Source organism: Scyliorhinus torazame, chromosome 11 (assembly GCF_047496885.1).
Source record: "Scyliorhinus torazame isolate Kashiwa2021f chromosome 11, sScyTor2.1, whole genome shotgun sequence".
NCBI lineage: Eukaryota > Metazoa > Chordata > Chondrichthyes > Carcharhiniformes > Scyliorhinidae > Scyliorhinus > Scyliorhinus torazame.
Genome location: NC_092717.1, coordinates 68,129,880 through 68,145,748, shown reverse-complemented (window position 1 = coordinate 68,145,748; position 15,869 = coordinate 68,129,880). Strand labels below are relative to the sequence as shown.

At 53.3% G+C, this 15,869-nt stretch overlaps 1 long non-coding RNA gene across 1 annotated transcript in view; it reads right to left on the bottom strand.

Annotated features, from left to right (window-relative positions):
• Positions 1–14,849, bottom strand: part of LOC140385325 (uncharacterized) — a 230,509-nt gene extending 215,660 nt beyond the window's left edge. Inside the window, exons 1-2 of the long non-coding RNA XR_011933336.1 lie at positions 14,588–14,849; positions 14,388–14,467 (exon numbers count right to left, since the gene is read on the bottom strand). This is a non-coding gene — a long non-coding RNA (uncharacterized lncRNA). The remainder of the gene's footprint in view (positions 1–14,387; positions 14,468–14,587) is intronic.
• Between the last annotated feature and the right edge of the window lie 1,020 nt (positions 14,850–15,869).

The window sequence follows — 15,869 nt, the reverse complement described above, 5'->3', positions numbered from 1 at the left end:
GGGGAGGTCAATGGGACAGCGGGGGAAGCCGGGGTCAGCAGGCGTCAGCTGACTTACGGGAGTGACATGTGGGGAGCAAAAAAGCTAGACAGGGGTCTAGCGGGGGGAGTGGGGAGGGGAAGGGGGGGGGGGGAAAGGGTTGCTGCTGCACTGGCCGAAAGGGAATGGGATACAGAAGAGGTGGTCGGGACGGGGATCCCCCCTCTGGGGGACTGGAGGGTGAGGGAGGGGTGGACACGGGACTGGTCCAGAAAAGGAGATGGCTAGTCGGCGGGGCATGGGGGGGGTGAGAGCCCCTCCAATCCGGCTGATAACGTGGAATGTGAGGGGCCTGAATGGGCCGGTGAAGAGGGCTCAAGTGTTCGCGCACTTAAAGGGACTGAAGGCGGACGTGGCCATGCTCCAAGAGACACACCTGAAGGTGGCGGACCAGGTGGTCAGGCTAAGAAAGGGGTGGGTAGGACAGGTATTCTACTCGGGACTGGACGCGAAGAATAGAGGGGTGGCAATATTGGTGGGAAAGCGAGTGTCATTTGAGGCCAAGACTATTGTAGCGGACAATGGAGGGCGATATGTAATGGTGAGTGGTAGGCTGCAAGGGATGTGGGTGGTGTTGGTAAACGTATACGCCCCGAACTGGGATGATGCAGGATTCATGAAGCGCATGTTGGGGCGCATTGCGGACCTGGAGATAGGAGGCCTGATAATGGGAGGGGACTTCAATACAGTGTTGGATCCAGCACTAGGCTGCTCCAAATCAAGGACTGGAAAGAGGCCGGTGGCGGCCAAGGTACTTAGGGGGTTTATGGATCAGATGGGGGGAGTGGACCCATGGCGGTTTGCAAGGCCGCAGGCCAGGGAATTTTCTTTCTTCTCCCATGTACACAAAGCCTACTACCGGATAGATTTCTTTGTTAAGGGTAGGGCGCTCATCCCGAGGGTGGAGGGGACGGAGTATTCGGCTATAGCCGTTTCGGACCATGCCCCACATTGGGTGGAACTGGGAGGAGAGGGACCAACGCCCGTTGTGGCGGCTGGATGTGGGACTGCTGGCGGACAAGGTGGTGTGTATCGAAAGGTACTTGGGGGCCAACGACAACGGGGAAGTGCGGGTGGGGGTGGTATGAGAGGTGTTGAAGGCGGTGATCAGGGGAGAGCTAATTTCCATTAGGGCTCATAGGGAGAAGACAGAGGGTATGGAAAGGGAGAGGTTAGTGGGGGAGATTTTGAGAGTGGACAGGAGATACGCAGAGGCCCCGGAGGAAAGATTACTTGGGGAAAGACGACGGCTCCAGACGGAGTTTGACCTGTTGACCACAGGGAAGGCGGAGGCACAGTGGAGGAAAGTGCAGGGGGCGACCTACGAGTATGGGGAAAAGACTAGTTGGATGCTGGCACACCAGCTCCGTAAGAATATGGCAGCGAGGGAAATGGGGGGAGTCAAAGATGGAAGGGGAGCCACGGTTCGGAGTACAACGAAAATAAACGAGGTATTCAAGGCATTTTATGAAGAGCTGTACAGATCCCAGCCCCCAGCGGGGGAAGAGGGGATGAGACGATTCCTAGATCAGCTGAGATTCCCGGGGGTGGAGGAGCAAGAGGTGGCTGGTTTGGGGGCACCAATTGGGTTGGAGGAGCTGAGCAAGGGTTTGGGGAGCATGCAGGCAGGGAAGGCCCCGGGACCGGACGGATTCCCGGTGGAGTTCTACAGGAAGTACGCAGACCTGTTGGCCCCGCTACTGGTGAGGACCTTTAATGAGGCAAGAGAGGAGGGGACCCTGCCCCCGACAATGTCGGAAGCGACAATTTCTTTGATCCTAAAGCGGGACAAGGACCCACTGCAATGTGGATCGTACAGGCCGATCTCGCTCCTCAATGTGGATGCAAAGTTGCTGGCAAAAGTGCTGGCCACGAGGATCGAGGACTGTGTCCCGGGGGTGATCCACGAGGACCAGACGGGATTTGTAAAGGGCAGGCAACTAAACACCAATGTGCGGCGGCTCTTAAACGTGATAATGATGCCATCGGAGGAGGGAGAGGCGGAGATAGTGGCAGCTATGGACGCAGAGAAGGCCTTTGACCGAGTAGAGTGGGAGTACCTCTGGGAGGAGCTGCGCAGGTTTGGGTTCGGGGTAGGGTTTATCAATTGGGTTAAGCTCCTTTACAGAGCCCCGATGGCAAGTGTAGTGACAAACCGGCGGAGGTTGGAGTACTTTCGACTGTACCGAGGGACGAGGCAGGGGTGCCCCCTGTCCCCCCTGTTGTTCGCAGGGGGAGAAGAGCATCGGGTGTCGCTATATGCGGATGACCTGTTGCTGTACGTGGCGGATCCAATGGAGGCGATGGTGGAGGTCATGCAAACTCTAAGGGAGTTTGGGGAGTTTTCGGGCAAAAGCTCAATGTAGGGAAGAGTGAGCTCTTTGTATTACAGGCGGGGGAACCAAGAAAGAGGGATAGGGGACCAACCGCTGAGGAGGGCGGAGGGGAGCTTTCGGTATCTGGGGATCCAAATAGCCAGGAGTTGGGGGACCCTACATAAACTGAATCTGACGAGGTTGGTGGAGCAAATGGAGGAGGATTTCAAAAGATGGGACATGTTACCGCTCTCGCTGGCGGGTAGAGTGCAGTCGGTCAAAATGGTGGTCCTTCCGAGGTTTCTGTTTGTGTTTCAGTGCCTTCCCATCGTGATCACTAAGGCCTTTTTTAAGAGAGTAGGCAGGAGTATTATGGGGTTTGTGTGGGCGAATAAGACCCCGAGAGTAAGGAGAGGGTTCCTGGAATGCAGTAGGGACCGAGGAGGGTTGGCGCTGCCAAACCTGGGGAGCTACTATTGGGCAGCAAATGTGGCGATGATCCACAAGTGGGTTATGGAGGGAGAGGGGGCGGCATGGAAGAGGATGGAGATGGCGTCCTGTAAAGGAACTAGCCTGGGGGCGTTGGTGACGGCTCTCGCCGACAAAGTATACCACGAGCCCGGTGGTGGCCGCAACGCTAAGGATCTGGGGCTAGTGGAGACGGCACCGGGGTGCAATGGGAGCATCGGTGTGGTCCCCGATCAGGGGTAACCACCGGTTTGTCCCGGGGAAGATGGACGGGGGGTTCCAGAGCTGGCATCGGGCCGGGATTGGAAGAATGGGGGACCTGTTCATCGACGGGACGTTTGCGAGCCTAGGGGCACTGGAGAAGTTCGAGTTACCCCCAGGAAATGCCTTTAGATATATGCAGGTGAGGGCTTTTGTGAGGCGACAGGTGAGGGAATTCCCGTTGCTCCCGGCACAAGAAGTTCAAGATAGGGTGATCTCGGGTGTATGGGTCGGGGAGGGCAAGATGTCGGAAATACACCAGGAGTTGAAAGAAGAGGGGGAAGCGCTGGTAGAAGAGTTGAAGGGTAAATGGGAGGAGAAGCTGGGGGAGGAGATCGAGGAAGGTCTGTGGGCTGATGCCCTAGGTAGGGTTAATTCCTCCTCCTCGTGTGCCAGGCTCAGCCTGATACAATTTAAGGTGGTCCACAGAGTGCACTTGACGGGGGCGAGGTTGAGTAGGTTCTTTGGGGTAGAGGACAGGTGTGGAAGGTGCTCAGGGAGCCCGGCGAACCATGTCCATATGTTTTGGTCATGCCCGGCACTGGAGGGGTTCTGGAGAGGAGTGGTGGGAGCAATATCTCAGGTGGTGAAAGTCCGGGTCAAGCCAAACTGGGGGCTAGCAATATTTGGAGTAGTGGACGAACCGGGAGTGCAGGAGGTGAAAGAAGCCGGCATTCTGGCCTTTGCGTCCCAAGTAGCCCGGCAAAGGATCTTGCTAATGTGGAAGGAGGCGAAGCCCCCCAGCCTGAAGGCCTGGATAAATGATATGGCTGGATTCATAAAGTTGGGGAGGATTAAGTTCGCCTTGAGAGGGTCTGCGCAGGGGTTCTACAGGCGGTGGCAACCGTTCCTAGACTATCTCGCGGAGCGTTAGAGGAAGGTCGGTCAGCAGCAGCAGCAACCTTGGGGGGGAGGGGGACGTCCTGGGAGGGGGGGGGAGAGGAGGGACTGCCTGGGAGGGTGGATGAGCAAGAGATAACATGAAGGGTCGGGGGAACTGGCACGTACGGGTGAGGGCCAGTGTACAAAGCTGTGTAAATATATCATTTTGCCATGTATATATCTTGCACTGCGCGATTTCTCGTTTTTTGTTTTTGTTACGAGGGGGGGGGCGGGGTTATTGTTTGTAAGGGAGAAAAATTGTGTTAAAAAACTTTAATAAATATATGTTTTTTTTTTAAATTTCACAAACCCCGCCATATCGTTGATCCAGGATTCCACGCTTGGGAGCCTCGCATCCTTCCACTGAAGAAGAATCCTTCGCCGGGCTACCAGGGACGCAAAGGCCAGAATACCGGCCTCTTTCACCTCCTGCACTCCCGGCCGGCTCCCCTGCAACCCCAAATATTGCGAGCCCTCAGCCCGGTTAGACCCTGGATCCTACCACCCTCGACACCGTCCTCGCTACGCCCTTCCAAAACTCCTCCAGCGCTGGGCACGCCCAGAACATATGGGTGTGATTTGCCGGGCTCCCTGAGCACCTAACACACCTGTCCTCACCCCCAAAAAACCGGCTCATCCATGTTCCGGTCATGTGTGCCCTGTGCAGCACCTTAAACTGTATGAGGCTGAGCCTCGCGCACGAAGAGGAAGAGTTCACCCTCACAAGGGCATCCGCCCACATCCCCTCCTCGATCTGCTCCCCCAACTCCTCCTCCCACTTACCTTTCAACTCCATACAAAATGATTAGGGGGTTGGATAGGGTGGACAGTGAGAGCCTTCTCCCGCGGATGGAAATGGCTGGCACGAGGGGACATAACTTTAAACTGAGGGGTAATAGATATAGGACAGAGGTCAGAGGTAGGTTCTTTACGCAAAGAGTAGTGAGGCCGTGGAATGCCCTACCTGCTACAGTAGTGAACTCGCCAACATTGAGGGCATTTAAAAGTTTATTGGATAAACATATGGATGATAATGGTATAGTGTAGGTTAGATGGCTTTTGTTTCGGTGCAACATCGTGGGCCGAAGGGCCTGTACTGCGCTGTATTGTTCTATGTTCTATGTTCTATGTCCACCACCGAGGCCTCCTCCTCTTCCTGCTTCACCTGGTAAGTTTCTAAGATGTTCCCCTCTCCAACCCACACCCCCGAGAGCACCCTGTCCTGTACCGTGCGTGGCAGCAGCAGCGGGAATTCCAACACTTGCCACCTGGCAAACGCCCTTACCTGTAGATACCTAAAGGTGTTCCCCGGGGGGAGCCCATACTTCTCCTCCAGCTCACCCAGGCTTGCGAACTTCCCATCCACAAACAGGTCCCCCAACCTTCTTATCTCTGCCCTGTGCCATGCCGAAAACCCTCCACCTATTCTCCCTGGGACAAACTGGTGGTTCCCCCGTATTGGGGTCCACACTGAGACCCCCACTTCTCCCCTGTGCCGCCTGCACTGCACCCAGATTTTGAGGGTAGCCGCCACCACCGGGCTCGTGGTATACCTCATTGGAGGGAGCGGCAACGGCGCCGTTGCCAGCACCTCCAGACTCGTACCCTCACAAGACGCCGTCTTCAGCCTCTTCCATGCAGCCCCCTCCCCCTCCATCACCCACTTGCGCACCATCGCCACATTGGCGGCCCAGTAGTACCACAGAGGTTGGGCAGTGCCAGCCCCCCCCCCCCCCCCCCCCCATCCCTACTCCGCTCCAGGAACACCCTTCTCACCCTCGGGAGTCCCTCGCGCCCAAACAAACCCCGTTATGCTCCTGTTGACCTGCCTAAAGAAGGCCTTCGAGATAAGAATGGGGAGGCACTGGAACAGGAACAAAAACCTTGGGAGCAACGTCATCTTAACCGACTGCACCCTACCCGCCAGGGACAGCGGCAACGCATCCCACCTCTTAAACTCCTCCTCCATTTGCTCCACTAGCCTCATGAAATTAAGTTTATGCCGGGCCCCCCTGCTCCTGGCCACCTGGACCCCCAAATACCTGAAGCCCTTCTCTGCCCTTTTTAGTGGGAGCTCGCCAATCCCCCTCTCCTGGTCCCCTGGGTGAACCACGAACAACTCGCTCTTCCCCATGTTGAGCTTGTACCCTGAGAAATCCCCGAACTCCCTGAGGCTCCTCATTATCTCCGGCATTCCCCCCACCGGGTCCGTCACATATAGCAGCAAGTCGTCCGCTTAGAGCGACACCCTATGCTCCTCCCCACACCGCACCAACCTCCTCCAGTTCCTCGACTCCCTCAGTGCCATAGCCAGAGGTTCAATCGCCAGTGCGAAGAGCAAGGGGTACAGGGGATACCCCTGCCTCATCCCTCGATGCAACCAAAAGTACTCAGACCTCCTCTTGTTCGTGGTCACACTCACCATCGGGACCTCGTAAAACAGCCTAACCCACCTGATGAACCCCTCCCCAAACCCGAACCTCTTCAGCACCTCCCACAAGTACGCCCATCTACCTTATTGAAGGCCTTCTCAGCGTCTATCGCCACCACTATCTCCGCCTCCCCCTCCCTCGCCGGCATCATAATGATGTTCAGGAGCGTCCGCACATTCGCGTTCAACTGCCTCCCCTTCACGAACCCCATCTGGTCTTCGTGGATGATCTGCGGCACACAATCCTCAATCCTCGTGGCTAAGACCTTCGCCAGCACCTTGGCATCTACGTTTAACAACAAAATCGGCCTGTAAGACCCACACTGCAGTGGATCCTTGTCCCGCTTCAAGATCAAGGAGATCAGTGCCCGGGACATCGTGGGGGGCAGAGCCCCCCCCCTCCCTTGCCTCATGGAAGGTCCTAACCAGCAACGGGCCCAACAGGTCCACATATTTTTTGTAGAATTCAACCGGAAAGCTGTCCGGCCCCGGTGCCTTCCCCGCCTGCGTGCTCCCTATCCCTTTGGCCAGCTCCTCCAGCCCAATTGGGGCCCCTAATCCCGCCACCAGTCCCTCCTCCACCTTCTGGAACCTCAATTGGTCCAGAAAGCGTCCCATCCCTCCCTCCTCCAGTGGGGTCTCGGACCGATACAGTTCCTCATAAAAGTCCCTGAAGACCTCTTTGATGCCAACCCCACTCCGCACCACACTCCCTCCCCTATCCTTAACTCCCCCGTTCTCCCTAGCTGCATCCCGCTTCCGAAGCTGATGCGCCAGCATCCGACTTGCCTTTTCCCCATATTCATAAATCGCCCCCTGGGCCTTCCTCTGCTGCGCCTCCGCCTTCCTGGTGGTCAACAGGTCGAATTCGGCCTGGAGGCTACGCCTCTCCCTCAACAGTCCCTCCTCAGGCACCTCCGCATACCCTCACCATCTCCCCCACCAGCCTCTCCCTCTCCCTCTGCTCTCTCCTCTCCTTGTGGGCCCTAATGGAGATCAGCTCTCCCCTAACCACCGCCTTCAGCACCTCCCAGACCATCACCACTCGGACCTCCCTATTATCGTTGGCCTCAAGGTATCTCTCTATGCTTCCTCGGACCCGCTCACTCACCTCCTCGTCCGCCAACAGCCTCACCTCCAAGCGCCACAATGGGCGCTGGTCCCTCTCCTCCCCCAGCTCTAGGTCTACACAATGCGGGGCGTGATCTGAAATGGCTATCGCCGAGTACTCGGTATCCTCTACTTTCGCTATCAGAGCCCTGCTCATAATAAAAAAGTTGATCCGGGAATAGGCCTTATGAACATACGAGAAGAATGAAAATTCCCTAGCCCCCGGCCTTGCAAATCTCCAAGGGTCCACCCCTCCCATCTGGTCCATAAACCCCCTCACCACGTGAGGGGCTCACCCTCCCTCACGTGGCTTCCTACCCGTCCTAGACCTGGAGCGGTCCAGTGCCGGATCCAACACCGTGTTAAAGTCCCGCCCCCATTATCAGGCCCCCCACTTCCAAGTCCGGGATCCGACCCAACTTGCGCCGCATAAAACCCGCATCATCCCAGTTCGGGGCGTACACGTTGAACAGCACCACCCTCTCCCCTTGCAGCTTACCACTTACCATTACGTACCTGCCGCCATTGTCTGTCACAATGCTCGACGCCTCGAACGACACCCTCTTTCCCACCAAGATCGCCACCCCCCGATTTTTGGCATCCAGCCCCGAATGAAACACCTGACCTACCCACCCCTTCCTCAATCTTACCTGGTCTGCCACCTTCAGGTGTGTCTCCTGGAGCATGACCACATCCGCCTTCAGCCCCTTCAGGTGCGCGAACACCCGGGCCCGCTTGACCGGCCCGTTCAGTCCCCTTATATTCCAGGTTATCAGCCGGATCAGGGGGCTACCCGCCCCCCCTCCCCTGCCGACTAGCCATAACCCCTCCTCGGCCAGCCATGCGCACGCACCCCACGCCCGGCCCGTTCCCCACGGCGGCAGACCCCAGTCCCAACCCCTTCTACTCGCTCCAGCTCCCCCTTGACAATACCAGCAGTAACCCGGTTCCCCCCCACCCACCCCCAGCTAGGACCCCACCTAGCTGCCTTGCTCCCCCCATTGCACTCCCGCAAGTCAGCTGTCTCCTGCTTACCCCGGCCACTCCCGCCTCTCCTTCGACTCCTCCCATTGTGGGACATCCCCTCCTCCTCCATTACCCATCAGCAGGCTCTCCGCCTCCCCCTTCCATCCCAAGCGCGGGAAACAATCCTTGCTTCCCCGCCCCCTCCAGCCTTCAGCGTGGGAAAAAGCCCGCGCTTTCCACCTGCCCGGCTCCGCCACCTCAGACGCAGCTCCTTTTACAAGTTCCAGTCCCCTCACCCCCGACTCGGGCCTCACCCTACCCCACGGGGCCTCACCCTCCCCTGCGGGGCTCACCCTCCCTCACGTGGCCTCCCCGCGGGGCCTCACCCTCCCCCGCGGGGCCTCATCCTCCCCCGCGGGGCCCCCCATCCCCCCTACCAGCCATCCACCCCTACTCCATTTACTTGCCCCCCTCCAAGAGCCCACCCGACAGACCCAACCAAAACAGTGCCCAACCCACCCTAACCACCAACACCGAATCAAACAGAAACAAGAGCAAAAAATCCCGCCTCAAAATGTAACACACCAACAGCAATCCCTGACCACCCATCCCGACCCTCAGTTTGTGTCCAGATTCTCGGCCTGAACAAAGGCCCACGCCTCCTCCGGGGACTCAAAATAATGGTGCCGGTCCTTGGACCCAGTCACGCCAGCTGCAGCATGCCAAACTTCACCCCCTTCCTGTGCAGCACCGCCTTCGCTCGATTGTACCCGGCCCTCCTCTTCGCCACCTCCGCACTCCAGTCCTGATATATCCGAACCTCCGCGTTCTCCCACCTGCTGCTCCTCTCCTTCTTGGCCCACCTGAGCACACACTCCCGATCGACGAACCGATGGAACCGCACCAGCACCGCCCGCGGACGCTCGTTCGCCTTGTGCCTCCTCGCCAACACTCTATGGGCCCCTTCCAGCTCCAGGGGCCCCTGGAAGGACCCCGCTCCCATCAGCGAGTTCAACATGGTGACCACATAGGCCCCCACGTCCGGCCCCTCCAGCCCCTTCGGGAGGCCCAGGATCCGCAGATTCTTCCGCCTTGACCGATTCTCCATCTCATCGAACTGTTCCTGCCATTTCTTGTGGAGCACCTCGTGCACCTCCACCTTTACCGCTAGGCCCAAGACCTCGTCCTCGTTATCGGAGATCTTTCGTCGGACCTCGCAGATCGCCATCCCCTGGGCCGCCTGGGTCTCCAGCAGTTTATCGATAGAAGCCTTCATCGGCTCCAGCAGGTCCGCTTTGAGCTCCCTGAAGCAGCGCTGGATAACCTCCTGCTGCTCCTGCGCCCACTGCAGCCACGCTGCTTGGTCCCCGCCTGCCGCCATCTTGCTCTTCTTCCCTCGCACTTTCTTTGGGTTCACCACCACTTTTTTAGTCGCCCCGCTCCTGGTCCAAGCAATACACTGTTGGGGGAATGTTACAGTCTTCTTCCCACACCGGGAAATGTCGGAAAAATGCCGTTGGGGGCCCTGAAAAGAGCCCAAAAGTCCGTTCCAAGCGGGAGCCGCTGAAAGTGCGACTTAGGTCTGCATGGCCGCAACTGGAAGTCCTCTTTCTTTCTTTTTAAACCATCCACCAGAGTATACAGGGAGACACACATAGGGGGGGCGGTTTAGCCCAGTTGGCTGGACAGCGGATTTGTGATGCAGAACGAGGCCAACAACGCAGATTCAATCTGAACAGTTAAACAGTTAAACTTGCATTTGTAGAATGATACTCATTCAAGGCTCCAGGTGTGTAGTTATTCTAGTTTTGCACAGTGTTAAATATATGTGATATATTTTGGATACGAAGGGTGAGCTGATTCCGATATGAAGCGGAATGAAAGTTGTTCCTCTCAGGAATCTCATTCCAGCATCAGTTCAGACTCCCCATTCTAGTGTCAGACTGAATTTACACTGCCGTGCTAATGTGAAGCGAAACCACTCTACAATTCCGCAACCACAGTCACATAAATGCAGCCTTCGTCAAGGTTAAGTTTCAAACTAGAGTTCATCAGCTCAGTGGGCTAGACAGCTGGTTTGTGATGCAGAACAAGGCCAGGAGCATGGGTTCAATTCCCGTACCAGCTTACCCGAACAGGCGCCGGAATGTTTTCACAGTAACTTCATACTTTTGACAATAAAAGGTTATTATATTATCATCAAACTTAAGGTTTTACAGTATAAACAAAATCGTTCCTCCTTGATTAACTCCAGGAAATTAAAAAAATGGTCTTCCTTTGAAAGGCAGATGGCAAAAAAATTGTGTTTTGCCCAACTACGTTTGTGATAAAATGTCTACTGTGAATTTTACAACTAGCCCTACATGTTCAGTGGACTAGCTAGAGGATAATGTTTGCAAGCAACCTATTACATTTACTGTTTTCTAAATTGGGTTCATTGACTCTTTAAACCTTCTCACCGCCAAATGTCAACTCACAAAGTTCAACAAACTAGAGTGAACCGTCATCCAAACACAGCAAACAAGAATCTTTACAATTGGAAAACAAATTGATTCAATGTCTAGTTAACCTCACCATCGTCCACGATATTTGGACCAATTGTGTATCTTTTATTTAGTTTTGATTTAGATCAAACATACTTTTGAATACAAAATATAACCTAAAGCTTCACTGAGATATTCATGCAAATGCACAGTGAAATTCTCTGAAATTTCTTGTTGCTGTTTCAGGGTGGGGGGTGCGGCAGGGAGGAAGGGAATTATTAGGCACTGAGCTGGGCACAGAGATGGAGAGAGGTTAGGCGATGAGACTGAAGGTACAAGGAAAGAGAAGTCAGTTTTGAAGGCAGAGAAAGAGAAACGTAGAGTTTGGGCAGCACGGTAGCACAAGTGGATAGCACTGTGGCTTCACAGCGCCAGGGTCCCAGCATCCCAGGTTCGATTCTCCGCTGGGTCACTGTCTGTGCGGAGTCTGCATGTTCTCCCCGTGTCTGCGTGGTTTTCCTCCGGGTGCTCCAGTTTCCTCCCACAGCCCAAAGGCGTGTAGGTTAGGTGAATTGGCCATGCTAAATTGCCATTAGTGACCAAAAAGGTTAGGAGGATTTGTTGGGTTACGGGGATAGGGTAGAAGTGAGGGCTTAAGTGGGTCGGTGCAGACTCGATGGGCCGAACGGCCTCCTACAGCACTATATGTTCTATGTCTATGTAGTTCGGGACATTGCGATATCGATGATGCTATTGGAGGCGTCTGCATTTTGGAGGAGCGAGGGTACATATAGTGCGTAAGATTGGAGAAAATATGAAAAGTTATGGTGTAGTGAGGCCGTGGGTCAATTTAAAGTCAAAAACAAGATCTTTGAAACAGAGTATGTCAGAGAGGGTGGTTGATAAGAGTGTGTGAGATATTACAAGCCCCGAGCTAGAGATGATTTTGGAGTTTCAGTTTGTGGAACCCATTGGAGAACTTGAGCTTTAAGCTGATACGGAGACAGTGATATGGATTTCAGTAGAGATGGATGCTGCAGTGGGTGTGTAGAGGCAGGGAATGATTCAGAAACAAAAGCAAGTTTTTTGGCATTGGAGCAGATATGGGGGTCTGATAACTCAGTTCAGATTACCAAGGGAGTAAAAACTCAGCTTCAATTACTGAGGAACAGGATATAATCAGGGACATTAGATGTGACATTCCTGGGAGAAGTCAAACAGGATGGGTACAGTATACAAAGGCAGTGTGGTATTATCATGTATTGCAGTACCCGAGAGGCTGTAGACCATTGGGTAAACCTAGGAGTTTACCATTGGCTGTTTGGTATGTAGCTCCGCCCTGACAGGCGGGGTATACGAGCCAGTGCCGTCCCAGCAGCCCTCATTCTGTACCGAAGCTGCTGGGGAACAGATCTAGTCTATTAAAGCCTTCAGTTATGTTACAACCTCATCTTTGAGTTTAATTGATCGTGCATCAGGCAGCTAAAATCTGAAATTGTCATTCACTCCCTGCAGAGCAAAAAATAGGCAACATAATCGATGAATGATTTCATTGGTGGAACAGTCTCTGACTGTAACATTCACGAGTTTCGAACATTGATGAATAAACACCGGTGATTTGCCCGCTCATGTGGGTAGTGGTCTTCAAATTACAGTACAAATAAAATACAGCCACACTTTACCAACCAATAGCAGCACGGTAGCATTGTGGATAGCACAATTGCTTCACGGTTCCAGGATCCCAGGTTCGATTCCGGCTTGGGTCACTGTCTGTGTGGAGTCTGCACATCCTCCCCACGCGGGTTTCCTCCGGGTGCTCCGGTTTCCTCCCACAGTCCAAAGATGTGCAGGTTAGGTGGATTGGCCATGATAAATTGCCCTTAGTGTCCAAAATTGCCCTTAGTGTTGGGTGGGGTTACTGGGTTATGGGGTGGAGGTGTTGACCTTGGGTAGGGTGCTCTTTCCAAGAGCCGGTGGACACTCGATAGGCCAAATGGCCTCCTTCTGCACTGTAAATTCTATGGTCTATAATAGAATATTTTGACTTTCTAGATTAAAACATAAATTCAAAGCGCAAATAGTGATCAAATTCACAAGACAGACTAAATCCTATTGTTTCAGAAATGCAAATGTAAATTCTCCTTCACACTGATTTGAGACTAGGAGAGATATTGATCCCTTCCCTTTTAAAAAGATCATAGAATCAAAGAATTTACAGTGCAGAAGGAGGCCATTCAGTCCATCGAGTCTGCCCCGGCCCTTGGAATGAGCACCCTAGTCAAGCCCACACCTCCACCCTATCCCCGTAACTCAGTAACCCCACTTAACCTTTTTGGACACAAAGGGCAATTTATAATGGCCAATTCACCTAACCCGCAAAGCTTTGGACTGCGGGAAGAAACCGGGGCACTCAGATGAAACCCACGCTGACACAGGGAGAACGTGCAGACTCCACGCAGACAGTGTCCCAAGCAGGGAATCGAACCTGGGACCCTGGAGCTGTGAAGCAATTGTGCTAACCACTGTGCTGCCCAGATAAATCACTGGGCGACACGGAGGCACTTCTGCCTCACAGGCCGAGGACCCGGGTTCGATCCCGGCCCTGGGTCACTGTCTGTGTGGCGTTTGGACATTCTCCCCGTGTTTGCGTGGGTCTCACTCCCAAAACCCAAAATATGTGCAGGGTAGGTGAATTGGCCACACTAAATTGCCCCTTAATTGAAAAAATAGAATTGGGTACTCTAAATTGTAAAGAAAGATGTGCAAGAAGTAATTTATCTGTAAACCTATTTCACTAAAATTCCACATTGGTGGTGTTTTAACATGAGCACCTCTGTCACAATCTCTATGACTGAACATTTCTCCATTGCACTTCTCAGTGGCTGTGTTGTGAGTGCTGGGAGTCTGAGATGACTTTCTAACCATCACTGCCAGTGACTCGACTCCAGATAAATAGTTAAAGCAAACCAATTACAAACATGAGCGGCTAACAGGCAGTTTGAGTTTCAGTCTGTACCACACAAAGCATAAAAGCCTTTGAATGAGGAATTCCTTTCCATGTCCTCATTCATGTCCTCACCCAACCCCCGTTCCCTAAAGTACAAACATTCCATTTACCAAACTAGGAAAGTTTGTGATTGGCAAGTTGTTAAAACAAAACTTAAGGAACTCTTGAGGTGCAAGAGAAAGATGAATGTTGAATAAGCTCACTTTTACAATTAAAATATTTCTATTCCCCAAATTGAAATGTAAATGCAGGGTGCATTGTATTTTATTCACAGTATAGACTGCATACTTCATGTTTTCCCAAGTAGAATAAAAAGTCTTCCTCATAACTTGTGCAAAATGAGACTGGAAAAGCTAGTCAGGATGCACACTGCTGTTGCAGATTGACCCCCATTCCCCACCCATCTCCCTCCTGCCCTTCCTTACCTTCCAGAACCTGGGCGGCGTTGGTCATTCTACAACACCACTGTAAGAGGAGCATCTGGGCCAGGGTGGTCTTGCAGAACCTGCCACACACGCACATAAGGGGGGGGGGGGGGCAGAGAGCAAGTTAGCAAACGACAGGCAAGTTAACGGAAAACAGAAAGCTGAAGAGAGAAGGGGATTGGGCACAGCCCCTTCCTTACCTGTAGTCCATGTCTGATGTCCAGAGAACGATCCAGTTATGGCCACATCGATGGGAATTCGGAGCCCGCCTCAGCTGCCAGCGAGCAAAGTGAGTGACAAAGGCTGCGACTCAGAGGCTACTTTCTAACTCACACACACTGTAATCTGAGCTCTTCTCTTTAAAGAAAGATACAGACAGCCGCCTGACAGCCCCAGGCTGGATCCCCCCTCCTGCTGGACCTCCCTCTTTCCCCACCTCCTGATATGGAAAATCCCTCCTCCCGCCCTGACCCATCTCACTCAGCCAGGGAGCAACCAGTCCATTGGGCTGCCGGCTGCCGAGCACAGCGGGTTTCTGTAATTGGAGAGATAAAGCAGCTCCAGCATCAGTACTGCAAAGACTCGGATCCGACATTGAAACTAAGCAATGGGCACCAAATACAGGCTGCAAATACTAAAACTAACCACAGTAAGAAAAGAAGTCTTACAACACCAGGTTAAAGTCCTCTCCACATCATGGCTACCATTAAAACTAACCAGAAACACATATACCAGATAACCAGCATTAAAACTAAGCAGCTGGTATCAAACCAAAGCTCCAAACACTAGAAACAGCTAGTTTCAAAACTAAGCAAAAGTCTTCCCTGAGTTTCTCAGGTACAAGGGTAACTTGCTTCCATTCCAGTTCGATTGGTTCCAGGATGACTGGTAAGTCCAATGTGAGACCAGCAGGCTCTGCACATATAGGGCAGGGTCAGGTATCTTGAGTATTTTGTTAGTTTGTACCTTACTCTACCATACCTCGAATTCACCAGCGCGTGCTCCTGGAGTATTAACTATGTGTAGTATTATCAGGTCTTGCAGCACCCGAGAGGCTGAAGTTCCATTGGTCAAACCTGGGGGTTTACCATTGGCTGTATAGTATGTAGCTCCGCCCAGATAGGTGGGGTATAAGAGTCGGTGCCGTCCCAGCAGCCCTCATTCTGTACCCGAGCTGCTGGGGAACAGTTCTAGTCTATTAAAGCTTCAGTTATGCTTAAACTCGTCTTTGCAGTAATTGATCGTACATCAATTTAATAGACTACAACTTAAGCAGAGAAGCTGGATCTCCAAATCAAGCCGGAGTGTCTGCAATTCAGTCCCCACACGGCAAACTCAGCGACGATTTTCAAACACTGGCTGGCGTGTTTCAAAGGCTACCTTGAGACAGCTGGAGGCACACCCACAGGGGAGCAGAAACTGCATCTCCTGCACTCAAGGGTAAGCCGACACTAAATAACTAGCAACAGCCACCAACTAATC